An 18,058-nucleotide genomic window follows, 5' to 3' on the forward strand; every position below is an offset into this window, starting at 1 on the left:
CTATTTTTTATGCTAATTCCTTTGTCGAGGCACCTTAATCCCTCTCACACAGCTTAAAGGTCGTAGTCTGAGCTTGGCTCTGTTTCACTCCAGCGCAGTCTTCGAGACAGGCTGGTCCCTTCACCTGATGAAGGCCGCTTGTGTTGTGGCCGAAACGTCGTAATTTTTGTTGTTTTATTTTTTTACCTACGTGACTTTACCGAATAGAACCAAAGAGTATTTATGGAGTTGGCCTAATGTCCCAATATAGCGCTAACAGAGCTTGGGGGCCGTCCATAAATGACGTCACGCGATTTTGGCGATTTTTGACCCCCCCCCACCTCTCGTCACACGGCGTCACAAAAAGTCAGACCCCCCCTCAAATATGACCTCACAAAGCTCTGCCCCCCCCCCTCCAAAAAAATAAAACATGCTTCAAATCGCTTTAAACTATTGTCGTTGCAGTGCGCATTTAATGTGCCGCTGCACTCTTATGTTGTAGGAGAAAACATTTATCTAAAAGTATATTTAATTAAGTAGAACGTGTTGTCTATATTTACTTAAAGTTGCGCATTTTTAAGTGACGTCACATTTCTCAACCCCCCCCCCCCCTCGTCACACATAGTCACAAACTCACAAATGTCTGACCCCCCCCTCCCCCAGGTGCCCCTTGGGTAATTGTTGGCGCCGGTTGTGGTTGTGGGTGCCACGGTGGCGAGATGTTAACTACCTCGCCTGGTATATAGGAGGTCGAGGGTTCAATCCCGGCCCTTGACGCCTGTATATTTGGAGTTAGCATGTATCTCCCCGCGTGGTGGCATGGATTTTTCTCTTAGTCTTCCGGCTTTTCCATCCACATGTAGAAACATGCGTTTCGAGTATTTGGCTGTTATCAATTTCCAGGTGGTAAGCTACTTCGTTGAGCTATCATTTGCGGCGAGGTCGCTTCTGAAGAGCAGTATAGCTCAGAGGGCCTTGCCTGGTAAAATAAAAATAAATATGTAGTTTAGTTCGGTTTTACTGGCTGCCTTCTCGCCTACCTGAGATATCCCGCGTGTCTGAATAATTATTTCTCTCTGAGAGCGAACAACTGTGGCCGCTTCAAATATTCGTTTGTATTTATTTGTTTAAGTTTATTGCCCAGGGATGTTGTAGCATTATAACAAAAAGAAAATCACAGCTGCATGGAGGTGCATATAAATTCAAATGGACCTAGTGAATGTCTAAAACACCATGATTTGATCCTTTGGAATGTTCTTCATGTCTTTGGTATCACAGCTCACTGACATCCAATAATTCTTTGATATTGGCCAGGCCCCAAGTAATGAGTATAATGCAGAGCAGTCTACTGGTTCTGGATCTCTTGTAAATCTTTTCAATGTACAGGAGGATATCGCTGTCATGGCTGTAGTGATGCAATAAAAATGTGAAGGTTCATATGGTAATTACTCTTGGTAGTAGCACTTTGGCAGACTCGGCTCGCAATCAGAAGGGCGTGAGTTTACATTCCAGACGGTGGTCGACTCGATCCTTCATCCTCGTCGGGTTAATGAGACAAGGACCTATGTCGTCATCTAGACTAAAGGTTGATGCCCATGATAGATGCTGTCCACTCTATTCTACTCTTGTGCATGATGGCAATATGTTCAGGAGATATATGCCAATTTCGCGGTCTGCTGCTGGCCACGAGAGGGCTTTAGGAGAGAGAGAGTTCATTTAATTTTGCTGTTCCTCCTCCGTTGGGAAGCGCTGGCTGATGCCATGATTGTCCTTCCAACTGATCTTCAATGTTCTCCTGGACAAATCTTCGTAATGACTATGCCAGTCCACCCTCTTGTGATGCGCTCTGCATTTCAGACCTCCCGACAATTCCTGCTTTTGTGCTGCGCATTTCGGTACAAATCAAGTCCCACCACTCGCACACAGATGCCAGTTCCTAAACTTGTCCGGGCAAAATCATGACAGGTGCCTACCCTTATGTACAATCGTGACCAAGATTTTACCATGTTGGCCGTATTGTCGATAAATAAATGCTGTATCAATAACCAGTGGCACAATTAATTAACAATGGAACAAAAACTCAAAAGTGCCCAAAGAAGCATGGAGACATGCGTGCTTGGTATTGCATTGAAAGACAGAACGCGGAATACATGGATTAGCGAACATGTGCAGATTATTGACATAATTAAAAATGTTAAGAAAACGAAGTGGGCTTGCATAGCGCAACATTTGCGAGAAGGGATGAGATCTGATGGTCAGGAATAATGATGATAGACTAGCAGCCAATGAATGGAATGGCGTCAACCGAGGAGCTGTAGCGATGAAAGCCGTCGGTGTGCAGGCGCTGGGCGGATTACTGCTTCATAGCTTGGGTGAGACCTTCATCCAGCAGTGGACTGACCAGGCCTGATGATGATGATGATATTAATGATTTAATTATTATGTAGGGTAAACACCGGATGTTATTACTATCCATTACAACCCCATCTTTGAACCGAATTTCTATGTAACACATGGATGGTCATCTCTCTGTATGTCCCAGCAGAGGCAGGTGAAGCGGGCACGGCTCAGGCCTCCGGCTGTGCCGCGGGGTGCCTCCTGGCACCGGCTCAGGCGTGCCCACCACCACCACGCACGCCGCCCAAAACTGGCAAATGCATCTATTTCATCCCCTTTGTTTGCACCGCAGCGTTGGCTGTGGCTGGCCTCTTCTTGTCGGCTCTTCTCGCCTACAAATATTTTCATGCGCAGAAAAGTGAGTTGAACTTCACTCATTAAGCATCTGCAACGGATTATATGTATATATATAAAAAAAAATTACACATCCCATCAGCCTACATGGCCTTCTGGAAATGATTAATTGCAAGCGGTATTTGGTTCAATATAAGACCACTCAGAACCAGTTTGACATTCATTGTCTCGTCAGCAGAGTCAGGCTTGGCTTGAGCCAGTACTGGTGAACTGCCAGATGTTTATATACAAGGGCCCTCTCTGAGATGTGTATATTGAACTTATTTCGCACCATACACAGCCAACCGTGATAATCAGAGGTACGGGGGAAGGACAACAAACTAAACCAAAAAGCAGTTCTGATATGGGTCTTAGTTTGACACGAAACTCTATAATAAAACAAAATAATAATTGTCGTAATTGTGGAGAATATAAGACCTTCTTTACATATCTGTTCCACATTGTTTTTTACAGTAGGCGATACGGCTGATGGGATGTGTGGAATATGTTTATTTTTTTTAATGTGGATGGGCAGATATGGGAATCAGGCATCTCGTCTGTTTACTTCGCTACTTATGTTCGCCACAATGACGCTCAATATTATTTTGTGTCGTAGCAAATTAGATCCATATAATCCGGTGGTTCTCAGAGTTGTGGTCCCCAGACCATTAGGTAGTCATTGACGCGCCTCAGGTTGACCGGAAAATAATGACGTTTCTTATACCTTTTGTTTCGGACACTAATTGATATTTTACTCATGATATTTAATACAAAAAAATGAAGTTAGGTGAATTACGTTGGATTAAACTACCCTAACCCTGAGATATAAATGCTACCCCTATGAAACGTATATCCGTGTTTAAAGAGAGGTTTGTTTGTTCCGGTAATATGAATAATTTTGTACGACTGGTATTTAGAGAGGAGTGATGCGTTTTGTCACCAGTGGTGAGGGGGCTGAGTGGTCCGCGGAAATGTTTGCATCAGCTGAGTGATCCATGGGCCAAACAAGTTTGAGAAACACTGACTTAATCGGTTATATCCACTGCCTCTAAATGTTTAATTGGTGCACATTTCCTGATGTACATACTACCGATACATTTAACTGACTACCCGAATCTTTTCATTTTTCTCGTCTCACTCAGGCTTAAGGGCGCAAGTCAAAGAATCTGCCAGACAAGTACCGTGACGATTACATCATATATTTCACATATCATAGCCTGTTCATTGTTCTAAACTTCTATATACTCCTGACACAAATGTAACACTACACACACACAAAACAACACGTAAATTAAATATTGCGTGATATTTGAGCTCTAATCCTGGGACCTTTTTGCCATTATCAAAGTTTGAAAAATAAGAGTAGGTTTTACCATTTCTGGCAATAAAACAACTGTTAAGATGTTCAAACGCCAAATAGGTTCATTTTGCAAGGTATCAAATCTGCATTAAGCTGGCGTTCTCTGGTCTGACACTGGTGAGACTAGGCCATAAGGCTGTCTCTGATGTAGGCCAATCAGTTCCAAAGACAACGTATATATGATCAGAGCATGTTTGTTTGCATGTTCACCACAAGTACGTGTGGTTAATTCAGACTTGATTCTTTGCAAAAAGGTGTCTATTTGATCCTTATGGCGGTACCCCGGGGTACCAAATAATAAAAAAATGGCCGAGGAAATTAAATATTTTATTTCTAGGGCACTATTTTTTCCAGCGGTGTACTTAACTCCGCGACTGGGGTAACAATCAATCCGAAATCAGTGCTACTCCGCGATGTCGAAACGCCAAACATTAGCATAAAAAAATCCGTTATCTAAAAATTAAACTTTGAATAGCGCATCGTGAACAGCTCGTCAAGATGAGTCGATTGCCGCATCGCCGACCATCAACAGACTAAAAATGACTGCACCACGGACATTATGCGAGAGCCGGGGTACTACCGCCATGAGGTTCATTTGGCGTTTTAACATCTTAACTTCCGTTTTATTTTATTTTCTTATTTTCATAGCTTTAATCCCATTGTAATTTTATATAAGCGTCAATTGGCTAATATTGTTAATTGAATTTGCATGATGAGAATTAGCACTGTGAAGAATTATTGATATAGTTAATTGAAGAGATTGCGTTACATTGTTATAATAAATGATGAATTAATGTAATCTAAATGGTTAGAGTTGTATAACTGTCATTTTATTAATTTAGCTATATGCTTTAACTTACAAATGATAAATATTACCCACGTTAATTGTGTGCATAATAACCGGTGTAGACTATGTGAGTAATCTGGGGATAACCTTATTTACAAGGGGGAAAAATAGAAGAATCAACAATGACATACATGGATTGAATGCGCAAAACTCGCCTAGTTAGTGTTTTTGAACCTTTATGTTGCCAAGAAAGAACTCAAGAGACCAGGATAGAGTCTAATTTTTAAAAGTGTCTGGCCTGAGTGAATACAATTACAATAACAAAATAGCATGAAACAATGGAAAGTATTAATCAAATATAATTCAGAGCAAAAATAACTAGTGTGCTGTACTAGTGACGAATTTACATGTTCTGTTTACGTGACAACCCTTATTAGTTGGCTGTGTCGGGTGGTGGCGGGTTTCACGACACATTTATATATTTACGTGATCTAACCCCCAAAAAATCCTCTATTATGGAGAAACAACCGTGTTACACACAAAAAAATCGAAAACAGTGCACATACATTGATCACTATTAAGTTTAATTAATTTCCAGTAACAAACGTTTGCACGGAACTATACATTTTAAAATCCATTCTTTGTTCTTGACACGTGGACTTTACTGGTTTTGAATGCTGCAATATCCGTTGTTGTAATAATGTGCAACACTTGTGTTTGTCTTTTAGGTTCTTGAAACCAAATCTAAACATCTTTATACCCACCTTGAAAAACAACAGCAAGATTGTTCAGCCTATGAATCAATTAGAGGCCAGCATTTGTAATAACCGCTGATTGTTTGAACTGTTCAATATACAGAACCATATGTTTACCATACTAGTTTGCCAATATGAACACATTATGCTTCTCGTATTGCAAAGTATTTCCATTATAAATGTTCATATCAAGTCATGAATCACATTTTATAATGCCCGGTTATGAGGGTTGCCACCTTTTACACAGACTAAACCCACACAAATTTCCAAGTCAGCCTACCTAGGTCTATTGTCATAACTTTGCAGTATCCTGGAATTAAATTCATCACAATAATACGACCAGATCTCTGTACAATTAAATTCCTGCCACCGGCACAGAGATGCCAATTCCTGGATTACCCAGGTCACACCCAAACGAAGCAACCCGAGTGGGTGAGTGAGTGAGAGGATAGCTACCTCTTCCACAGACAAAACCAGAGCATAAGAATAGGTTTTACCCTTTCGGGCAATAAAACAGGAGGTGTTAAGATGTTAAAACACCAAACTGAAACCTTTTGCAAGGAATCATGCCTGCATTCACCACATATACTTGTGGTGAACATGCAAACAAAAATCATGCTCTTGTAATATATGCATTGTCTTTTAAACTGATTCATCCACACGACAGACAGCTTTCTTTAGAGCCTCGTCTCAAACAGTGATAGACCAGAGGACGCCAAAAAGCAAACAGCACAAAGACAATGCACTATCAGGACATTGAGAGCTCGGGGTGACCAGCTACATCATTGGGACCTCTCTTGCCTTGTATCAAAATATAAACGTAGGTTTTACCCTTTCTGGGAATGCAACAGGAGGTGTTAAGATGTTAAAAGATCAAACTGAAACCTTTTGATTCTCGTCATGTGGACACAGATGCCGATTCCTGGACCGTTCCAGGTCAACATAGACAGGTGGCAACCAGTCATTCACACTGCCAAGCCCTTGAGTAACTCGTGCTGAGATCAAACAGACCCTACTCCTGTTTTGCATAATCTACGTTAAATTAGGAATAATTATACCACTGTGATAATCTGGTGACTTAGCAACGTCATATGACTGTGCTCAGCTTCTGCACAAGATGTAATCAGCAAGGTTATTATCAGACGGTATTGCTAAAAAAAAGTGCAGCCTACGCAGGCTGTTAGCAGGGCATTCAGTGGGATCTCTGGCCCAGTGGTGGGAGCTCTAGATTCATATGGCAGGTGCAAGTCTATTCGCAGAATGACTGTGGAGGAAGCCTACAGACAAACTCGTCGCTCCCACCATTTGCGCGTCGAATCCTCGGCTTATGACGCGATTGCTAAAAAGTGGTCTGTGTTAATGGAAACAGTATATATGTTTTGCAAGATCTACGTAAATCAATCAATGAAAGAGCTTAAGTGTTTGTTGCATGAGAAAGAAAAATAAATAACATTTCATAATTTGATCCCTGATCCTCCGGACTGTTTCATATACGTTCAATGCACACGTGTGTTTACGCAAAGCGAACTAAGGACTGTTTCATCAGCCCGGTGGAGGTCTTTGTGGTACCTACTTGCATTGACCAGCGTGGTGAAGTATGGTCAGGAAATCTCTATGCCCGACACGGTATGGGTAAGCATTCATCCAGCAGTGGGATGAAAAGGGCTGTTAAAAAATATAAAGGTGGAATCGGTTTTTTTTTGCATTTGTCGTTGCAGTAGCTTTTAGTAATGTAAACGGTTTTTACGAACAGATGCTTGCAATTTGCTGCTGACATTGTTATTTATATTCTCCAAAATGACGCTAATCATAATTTAGTGTTATACTTTCGAGTTTTGCGTCGAGCTCGGCCCATTCTAACAGAGAGAGAGTCCTTGCCTATAACATCTGGCAGTTCACCAGCATTAATTCCAGTAACCCTGACTCTGCTGAAGCGACAAAACATAGCAATACCGGTCCAGAGTTTGCTTCTGTTAAATCAATGTTGTCCAAATGATGCACTCCTAGAAGGTTGTTGGGGTCGATGGGTGTTTGTAAAAAAATACTTTCACTATATTTATGTGGGGAAACAGATATCTGAAGATGTATTGTCTGATCATCTGTTTTACTGAGATGGATCAGAAACGTGGACATTGGCAAATAAAAATGGGGGGGGGATCAGAAATACAAAGAACGGAGGGATGCATGCTGGGATTCACACTGAAAGACAGCATGAGGAACATATGACTGCGCCTACTACCCTCCACCAGGTCCCACAGACTATGCATGTATGTATGTATGTTGAACTTCTTTCGCACCATACGTAGCCAACCGTGCTAAGCGGAGGTGCGGGGGAAGGACAACAAACTACACAGAAAAAGCAGTTATAAAGAAATGATGCACAGGACAGGCACAGGACCTCCCAGTTCTGCCCTGACAGTCACTTCGAGTTTTTTTAGATTTTTACAAATTACTGAAGGTTATTGTGTAACTTTTCAGTCGGTAGAATTTAATATAATAGCCAAATAATGTTAATATGAAAAAGCGACATTAAAATGACAATGTAAATTCCAACAATGTTGTTTACACATATAGTAAGGGAAAAAATAATTTGATCCCCTGCTGATTTTGTACGTTTGCCCACTGACAAAGAAATGATCAGTCTATTATTTTAATGGTAGGTTTATTTGAACAGTGAGAGACAGAATAACAACAAAATCCAGAAAAACGCATGTCAAAATGTTATAAATTGATTTGCATTTTAATGAGGGAAAAAAGACTCCCCAGTCAAAATTGTAGAGTCCTTCCGCTTCCTGGGCACTATTCTCTCCCGGGACCTCAAGTGGGAATTGAACATCAGCTCCCTCACCAAGAAAGCTCAACAGAGGATGTACTTTCTACGGCAGCTGAAGAAATTCAACCTGCCAAAGACAATGATGGTGCAATTCTATACAGCGATCATTGAATCCATCCTCACCTCTTCCATAACCGTCTGGTACGCTGCTGCCACTGCCAAGGATAAGAGCAGACTGCAGCGTATCATCCACACTGTTGAGAAGGTAATTGCCTGCAATCTACCAACCCTTGAGGACCTGCACACGACAAGGTCCATGAGGCGAGCGCGGAAGATTATGGCCGATTTCTCCCACCCTGGACACTCTCTGTTTCAGCTACTCCCATCCGGCAGAAGGCTTCGGTCCATCAGGACCAAAACCTCACGCCATAAAAACAGTTTCTTCCCATCTGCTGCTGGCCTGTTAAACAAGGCCAAGGGCTAACACTGTTTTTAACATTTGATCTACATAACGACACCTTGAGGATATTAACTGTGTTACCCTATTTGTATTTTTTATTTTAAAATTATATCTTAAAGCTATTTTATATTCGATATTTATTTAATTTTATATACTTCAGCCCCTTGGTGTTAGACTTTAAACCCTTATTATAGTAAGACTTGTTTAAAACTTATTTACGATTTTAGATTCCTATATGTTGAATGTATGCACCATCCTGCCAAAGTAAATTCCGTGTCGGTGTGAACTTACATGGCGAATAAAACCCTTTCTGATTCTGATTCCGAAGTATTTGACCCCTCTGCAAAACATGACTTAGTACTTGGTGGCAAAACCCTTGTTGGCAATCACAGAGGTCAGACGTTTCTTGTAGTTGGCCACCAGGTTTGCACACATCTCAGGAGGGATTTTGTCCCACTCCTCTTTGCAGATTTTCTCCAAGTCATGAAGGTTTCAAGGCTGACGTTTGGCAACTCGAACTTTCAGCTCCCTCCACATATTTTCTATGGGATTAAGGTCTGGAGACTGGCTAGGTCACTCCAGGACCTTAATATGCTTCTTCTTGAGCCACTCCTTTGTTGCCTTGGCCGTGTGTTTTGGGTCATTGTCATGCTGGAATACCCATTCACGACCCATTTTTAATGCAGTGAAGTTGTCCTGTCCCCTTAGCAGAAAAACACCCCCAAAGCATGTTTCTACCTCCATGTTTGACGGTGTGGATGGTGTTTTGGGGGTCATAGGCAGCATTCCTCCTCCTCCAAACACGGCGAGTTGAGTTGATGCCAAAGAGCTCCATTTTGGTCTCATCTGACCACAACACTTTCACCCAGTTGTCCTCTGAATCATTCAGATGTTCATTGGCAAACTTCAGACGGGCATGTATATATGCTTTCTTGAGCAGGGGGACCTTGCGGGCGCTGCAGGATTTCAGTCCTTCACGGCGTAGTGTGTTACCAATTGTTTTCTTGGTGACTATGGTCCCAGCTGTCTTGAGATCATTGACAAGATCCTCCTGTGTTGTTCTGGGCTGATTCCTCACCGTTCTCATGATCATTGCAACTCCACGAGGTGAGATCTTACATGGAGCCCCAGGCCGAGGGAGATTGACCTTCTCATCAAGCTGCTTGGCAGTGCTCTTGTAGCCCATTCCAGCCTTGTGTAGGTCTACAATCTTGTCCCTGACATCCTTAGAGAGCTCTTTGGTCTTGGCCATGGTGGAGAGTTTGGAATCTGATTGATTGCTTCTGTGGACAGGTGTCTTTTATACAGGTGTTGAGGTGCAACTGACGACGCAGACACGGTTCTTGAGTAGGGGCGGATGCCAAGGTTTATTAAGGGCTACTGCCAGTAACTTATTAAAGGCTTACGCCTAACAGGTGACAACCCTAATATCTCCCCAGGGGAAGGGTACTGGGAGGTCCCTAGCTCCACCCAGGCTATACGTGATCTTCCCCCAGCACCGATCGAGGGATCATCCAACTCGGTCGGCCGGGTGAAGTATCACTCTAGCCTGGCACTGATTCCCCCTACCCTGGATCCCGACTCCCTAACTCTCTCCGTTCCTGGCCCATCGCGACGGACCCTTCTACGTCACGGGTTCCCACTTATATCCCCCGTAACTTCTGACGTCATCCATTCTCACCCCCCTGAGTGACATGACGTCCTCCACTACTCGTCTACAAAGGTAACAAGCTGGGATTAGGAGCACTCCCTTTAAGAGTGTGCTTCTAATCTCAGCTCGTTACCTGTATAAAAGACACCTGGGAGCCAGAAATCTTTCTGATTGAGAGGGGCTCAAACACTTATTTCCCTCATTAACATGCGAATCAATTTATAACATTTTTGACAAGCGTTTTTTCTGGAATTTGTTGTTGTTATTTTGTCTCTCACTGTTCAAATAAACCTACCATTAAAATTATAGACTGATCATTTCTTTGTCAGTGAGCAAACGTACAAAATCAGCAGGGGATCAAATACTTCTTTCCCTCACTGTACAGGTTATGCATATAATAATACCAATAATAATATGAATACGTACAAATTTACCCAGTAAAGTCACACTTGGCGCAAGGATTATGATTCAGTCCTGCATTCAAATGTTTGGCCAGCACCAATGACTGTATGTTTCTCGCTATGTTAGGAAACCAGAGGACACCGGAGGAACCTCTTGCAGAACAGGGGGGGGGGGGGGGGGACATACACACTGCACACAGGCGTGCCGAGTCAGGTATCGAACCCAGGCACTTATTGCAGTTTCAGTTTCATTTATTTGGCATAGCCCTGTGAGCCATTCGGCTCTTTAATCGGGTGCAACCACAACAAACAAAAAACAAAAACATGAACAATAAACAATTTTAAGTGACTATGCGCAGAAACATCCAGGAAACATAAAATAATTACTGAATCTGCAGTGAGGCGCAAGTGTTACCACTGTTCCACCCTGGCAACCGTATGTTATAAGTCTACAAATAAGACCCCACCGCGAAGCTCACACGGCTCTCTCTGGCATTTGCGTCCACACCTCAACAGTGAGAAATTGCTGTGGTCAACGAAGACTCCCACCGCGTCCCAGTACTTGGGCTTTTTCACAATTGTGAGGCAGAACTCCGACTGGTGCTGTCTCACCCTCACGATTTCCGTAACGTCGCGATGCCACCACGCCGTTCTGACGCTATCGGAGTCGTCAGCAAGGAAACGGGATTGCAATGTGGTGCGTGGCGTCGGATGTAAAGATGGAAATTCGCGAGTGACGGGGTTGAGAGATTTGAATTCTAGCGATCGTCTGCAGGGGTGAGCTTAGTAAAAAAAGTAAAGTTTGATTCGAAAATAAATCCCAACAGTATTTTTTTAAAACATTTGCTCCCTAATCCCCCCCCCCACTCATTAAAGTTTTTTTACAAAGGTCTCGATATGAGTAGTTACAAACAATGCATTTACACAAAATGTGAAGGGCCACATTCGTGTTACATGATGGACGTGTGGGGGCTGACGCCAACCTCCCCGCTCCCCGTGAGCGGGCGGGGCGCGACGTCCAACCCCTCCACTCCCCAACCTCCTCCTCGGACGCTTCTCGCCGGGCCCCCCTCCCCCCCCGATCAGGTGATCGGCCCCCCCGCACCGGCGCCCTCCCTGAGGGACATGTCTGCACGGCTGGCTCACCATCGCCAGGGGTTATTTCACACCCACGCGCGCGTAAACACGCGCAAAACGACGGCGGCCGTAAATTTAGTAATGCACGCGCGTCCCACCATTAATGCGATCGCCGCTACGTAAACACACTGCGTAAACGCGCTGTGTAAACACGCACGTGAGCGTCAGAGATCGTTTATGATTGAATACACGCGCGCATCATACGCACGCACGTACTCACACCACACCTATGCTGCAACTCCCCTAATTACTCACGCGGCTGTAGGCGCGCGGTTTCCCCAAAAAGCCAACGGCAGCCGTATTGATGGTAATATACGCGCGCCTATTATTTTAACTCACCCCTCCCTCGCCCTATTAATAGCGCGGCACCGCTGCACGGACGCGGGTGCAGTTAATGAATAACTACCCTGTGCGCCTCACACACATGCTAGACTTACATACCACGCCGACACTCTCCCCACACACACAGAAATCACGCTGCGCCGGTGCTCTGTTAATGGCGCGTCTATAAAAAACCCTGTGCGGCCCGGAGTAAATACTCAGCGAGCAGCGCCTAGCCTATCCCTATTCAATCCCTGGGTGTACCCTCACTCTACTTCTCACCTCGCAGACGCACTCATGGTGTCGCACAGATGCGGTGGGAGTCGGAGGGACAAGGGTACGAGAGGTCTCTGCCTGGGGTCGAGTCGTAGCAGCACTCGCCAGCGTCCCTCGGACGCTGCGAGCGGCTCGGGGTTGGACAGGGCGGCTGAACGGCTGGAGGAGAACTCCCTAACGTTTTCCGCTCGCTCCTTTTATGCCCTCGGAATCCGAAGATCCAGGGTCACGTGGTGTTATCCTGCGTGGCCAATCCTGCGCCTACCTTTCAATTTTACACCGATGCCCCGCCCTTATCTGGAGCGATACCCTCCGGTGCGCCTTCACCCATTGTTTACGCACCCGTCCTCACCACCCTGGCCACAACCGGTTTGGTCGGGGTAGCCGTCCGGCGGAATACACAGCTGCAGTCCGTCCAGGAATTTCCCTCTCACCTCCTCTTATGCGCTGCTCACGGAGTATTTGCCCTTGAGGCCCTATCTCCCTGTGCTGTGAGTGTCTCCTTGCGGTTATCCCGTTGAGCGTCGTCGCGCCCATACAATTTTAAGCCAATTCACTGGGGCCGCAATGCAATTTGGCCTGGGGGAGTCAGCCAATCTCCTGGCACTGGGAAACCGTGGGACATCCCTGCTAGGGGCCCCTCGGGTAAAATCCCATGGTACCAGGTGACCCCACCACGAGACCCTACGTGGGTGCGTGTGTGTGTTTAGTGGGGGTGTGCGTGCGTTCGTGTGGAGAGGTGCGAGGGGATGGCAGCGCCAGCGGAGTTGCTCCGTTGCTGTGGCACCACATAGCCCCCCGAGGTGCCCGTCCCTGTCTCGGGTTGACTGGAGCACCTCGCCTGGGCTCCTCCCACTGGATAGGGCCCCGGAGTCCGTGGGACTCGCCCGGCTCTCGTTGCCGGTTTCGTGGGCAGTGGCTCAGCTGCCCAAGGCTCCGGCGGTGGTCCCAGTCTCCATTCCAGAGGCCCCTCTTGCCCTCCGGCGTCTGCTGGCTGGGGAACAAACTCAAGGGCAGAGGGGTTTAGGGGCCGCCATGCCCGTCACCTCCTTGTCGGTCCGGGGTCCGCAGGGAACTGGGGCCCCGCGGGGCCCATATATGGTGCGAAGCCCTCGGGTATCGGGGGCGGGCGGATCCCGGGGTTTCAGGGTACTCGGAAGGTGGGGATCTCTCTCGCTGGGGCCACCCTCCATGGTTTTAATCGGCGGACAATGACCACCGTTTCTTGGCCCCTCTCCCCGCCCTGGATCAGCAACGTCCAGGGGGAGATCTGCCACACCACAGTCCAGGGTCCGCGTCAGTAGTTGGTCAGCTTCCCCACCTGTCCAGCCATACCTTAGAGCCCGCCGAGTAGAAGGGGGGCTCTCCACATGGGGCCAGGCGTCGTGCTCTTGTCGCTGATGTGCGGCCTCCCCCTGTTGGTAGGCCTGGCTACGGGCCACTCGCAGGGTCTCCATCAGGTGCTCCATGGGTTGGCTCCCTTCCTCCGATTGCGGTGGGGGAATGCCGAACAACAGATCTGCTGGAAGGCGAGACTTATAACCTAACATCAGGAACGGGGTCTGTCCCGTAGATGTGTGTACCGTGGTGGCATAGGTGAACAGGGCATAGGGGAGGTGTTCGTCCCAATCCTGTTGATTGGCAACTGCCATACGTTTGAGCTTCCCAGCTAAGGTCTGGTTCATACGCTCCACCATACCATTCGCCTGGGGGTGGTATGCCGTGGTTCGGTCCTTCTGGATTCCGAACACCCGGCACAGCATAAGATAGCTCTGCCTCGAACTCACTACCCTGGTCAGTAATGACTCGTTAGGGGATCCCATGTTTAAGCACGTAATGCTTCACAAATGCCTGGGCGACCACAAGGGCCGTTTTATCGGGGATGGCCACCGCCACTGGATAGCGTGTGAAATACTCCACCACTACGAGAATATACCGGTTGCCTCAGTGGGATCGTGGGAATGGCCTCTGTAGGTTGATCCCAACTAGCTGGTTCACCCGGCTGACGCGGAACGGCCTCAGGGGCACCTGATACCGCACCGGTTTCTGCCCACACTGTTGACAAGCGCAGCAGTCCTGTACCCAGGCGGCCACGTCTTGTGCCAGTTTGGGCCAGAGATACTGGCGATGCAGGGTCTCCCGAGTGCGCCGTTCCCCATCATGGCCCCCGAGCGGGTGGTCGTGTACCAGCCGTAGCAGCTGGGGCCGCACCTGGGCGGGAACACAGATGCACCCCGGTTGCCCGGCTACGGTTAGTTCATGCACCACCCCGTTCTTTACACACAACTGGGCATTCAAACCACTCCAGTGTCCCTGCAGGGCGACCTTTTCCTCCCGCAGAGACGCCTCCACCGCCGTCAGGTCCGGGTCCCGCTGCCGGGCCTGTCTCAGCTGCTCGTCATCCAGGCCCGGGAACGCACAGCCACGTCCTCTTGGATCTGACCGGGTGGGGCTGAGCGGCCCGTCGGGCCCCGAGGTGTGGGCCCCGTGCCCGCCAGGCGGTCCACTGGGTCCCTGGCTCCTTCCGCAGGGACCTCTGTGGCACACACGCCACTTTCTCTTAGCGGAGGGGGGTTAGTCTCAGGGCGCTCCAGGGAGGCCGTTGCCTGTCAGCAGCATCCCTCCATGAAGCACGGGCAGGCCTCCTCTGCCCTCGTCTCAGCGCACACCACGGGTCGCCTTGACAAGGTATTTGCGTGCGTCCGTCTCACCCTGTACTCGATTTGCAGGTTGTACTCCTGCAGCTGCATCAGCCACTGGGCCATCTGCCCCCGTGGTTCCTTGAATGTGAGGAGGAACTGCAGAGCATAATGGTCAGTGCGCACCCAACATTTCCTCCCGTACAGATACGGCTGGAACTGTTTACATGCGAAAATTACGGCATACAGTTCCTGACGGATCACGCAGTAATTCAGTTCGGCCCCGCTCAGGGTCCAGCTGGCGTATGCGATGACCCACTCCATCCCATCCTGCACCTGTGACAACACCGCGCCCAGCCCACTGCTGCAGGCGTCGGTGTCCAAAATAAAATTGGTGGAAAAGTCAGAGAAAGCCAGGGTGGGGGTATGGATGAGGTGGTCCTTGAGGGTGGTGAAGGCCGTCTGGCAGGCCTCTGTCCACTGATAGGGGTTGGGTGAGGGGGCGTGCAATCTCGCTGAATCCCTTCACAAATCGACGATAATAAGTGGGTAGCCCCAAAGATGACCTGATCTCTGTCAGGTTCCTCAGCTGTGGCCATTCCACTAAGGCGCATACCTTTTCTGGGTGGGTGCGCACCCTTGCCTCGCTGACGCAGTGTCTGAGGTACCCAACCTCGCGCTGCGCAATATGACACTTACGCGGCTTGAGCTTGAGATGGGCTGCTCGCAGTCGTTGGAACACCTCCCGTAACCTGGACCAGTGCTCAGACAGGGATCTACTGAACACTATCACGTCATCCAGGTAAATTAGGCACTGTTCCCATTGCAAGCCCCGCATCACCAACTCCATCAACCGCTGGAATGTCGCAGGTACATTGGTGAGTCCGAACGGAAGCACTCGGAACTCGAACAGTCCCATCGGAGTGGTAAAGGCGGTCTTTGGCCGATCCTCCTCCGCCATCTCCACCTGCCAGTACCCGGACGCTAGATCGAGGGTGGAAAAATACCGCGCCCCTGCGAGGCTGTCAAAGGTGTCATCGATGCGGGGGATGGGGAGGGTGTCGCCGAGGGTAACTGCGTTCAACTTTCGATAATCAACGCAAAACCGGGTCGACCCATCCTTTTTCGTCACCAGTACAACCGCGGGCAGACCAGGGGCTCGCTGAGGGCTGGATTATGTTATCATGGAGCATATCCATCTGGGCCCGTTCAGGTGCGCCCACTCAGTATGCAGGGAGTTTAATGGGTCGGGCGGCACCTGTGTCAATTTGGTGCTTAACGAGGTCTGTCTGGCCCACAACCAAATCGTGCTCACTGAACACCTGGCATACTCCCGCAATAACCCGCGCAACTGATCGGCCTCCCCCTTGGGTAAATCTGCCCAGGGTACATGTAGCGCATCAAGCAGGGGGACGACCTCTGCCCTGGGAGTCGGACCAACTGGCCAGGCCATGTCCTGGTTGTCCTCGGGGCGGCAGGGGTCCTCAGCCCAGAGGGCAAACACCGAGTTGTTAGAGTGGCATGCATGCAGGGGGTGTACTGTGGCTACCGCGGTGCGCCATCACAGCATTGCTGGGGTACTCTGAGGGTTAAATACCCGCATAAACAGTCGGCCCCTATCCGCGTTTACTAGCGTGGCTGACCCTACAACTCCGTACCGTGCCGCCAACTCCGGGTGAGGAATCAGCATTACCTCACCCGATGGTCGGTGTGTGAGGAAGGTGGAGCATGTTGCCACCGGCACCAGCATCTCCGCGAAAGACCCGATGGTGACGGCCGACACCAGGGTAGCGGCCATGGGTTTGAAGCGGGGGTGATCTGGCTCTTGTCCCAGGAACGGAATCCGCTCCCCGCTGCCTTCCACGGTGGCGCATCGCTGGTGGGGCTATACATTGAGCCCCAACTTTTCCAGGAGGTTGGTACCTGCAATACACTCATGGCACAACACGCTCAACATGTAGAATTCTTAGTCACACACCTGGCGTCCGAGATGGACCTCCAGGGTGACCCTCCCCAGAAGTCCCATCTCGGCTCCACTCGCAGTGTGCAGCGCGCGGTCCGGGGCCTGTAGGCGGCCCACGTCAACCCCGACCACGTTGCAGTCTGCCGTGCTCATGAGCGAGGCTACCGCCTCCGTGTCCAAGAGAATGTGGGTACGCCACCCGTTTACCTGCCCTTCCACCAGCGACGTGGCCCCCGAGATTCCCGCCACTAGCTCCCGCAGCCAGTCTCCTGCAGTCACCGCGTCCTTGGGTGTTGTTGTTGGCATCTGCGTGGAGGTCACTCGCTCGCCATTATTATCGTCTATTTGTGTTGAAACCGTGTCGATTGCACCCCTAGTTGGTCCACTCTCTAGGGGGCATTGGCGTTTAATCCTGGCGTGTGTCTAGCGCGGGCGACCTGGGGACAGTCTCTCACGAGATGCCCCTGACGGTCTCATAGATAACACGCCCGGGGGAAGGTGGCAGCTCCATAGGAGGCCCCCTGCCCACTCCCTCTTCCCCTCCCGATACGCATCTGCCCAAACTCTGACTCTAATTGGGACACCCCTACCTCGGCCTGGACTGTCTCCACTATGAATCGTAACTTGACCATATTTCAGTTCACCTCCCCGCGTACTTGGGTCACCTCCTCGCCTACTCGGGTCACCCACTCGTTTACTTGGGTCACTTCCTCACGGGCTTGGGTTACCTCCCCGTGTAAATGGGTCCCATGGCCGGCTATATTCCCTATGCCGGTCTGTAGCCCCGCCACCCATCCTGGGGCTGTCTCGCGGGGTCCTGGAGGCT

At 48.6% G+C, this 18,058-nt stretch overlaps 1 long non-coding RNA gene across 1 annotated transcript; it reads left to right on the forward strand.

Annotated features, from left to right (window-relative positions):
• Nucleotides 1-503: 503 nt before the first annotated feature.
• On the forward strand, nucleotides 504-7,076 carry LOC116952092 (uncharacterized). The gene is made up of 3 exons (XR_004404388.2): nucleotides 504-2,734; nucleotides 3,852-3,886; nucleotides 5,585-7,076. It is a non-coding gene; the product is annotated as an uncharacterized LOC116952092 (long non-coding RNA).
• The last annotated feature ends 10,982 nt before the right edge of the window (nucleotides 7,077-18,058 follow it).

This window comes from Petromyzon marinus, chromosome 45 (assembly GCF_048934315.1).
Source record: "Petromyzon marinus isolate PM22_M1 ecotype Great Lakes invasive population chromosome 45, UKy_Petmar_22M1.pri1.0, whole genome shotgun sequence".
NCBI lineage: Eukaryota > Metazoa > Chordata > Hyperoartia > Petromyzontiformes > Petromyzontidae > Petromyzon > Petromyzon marinus.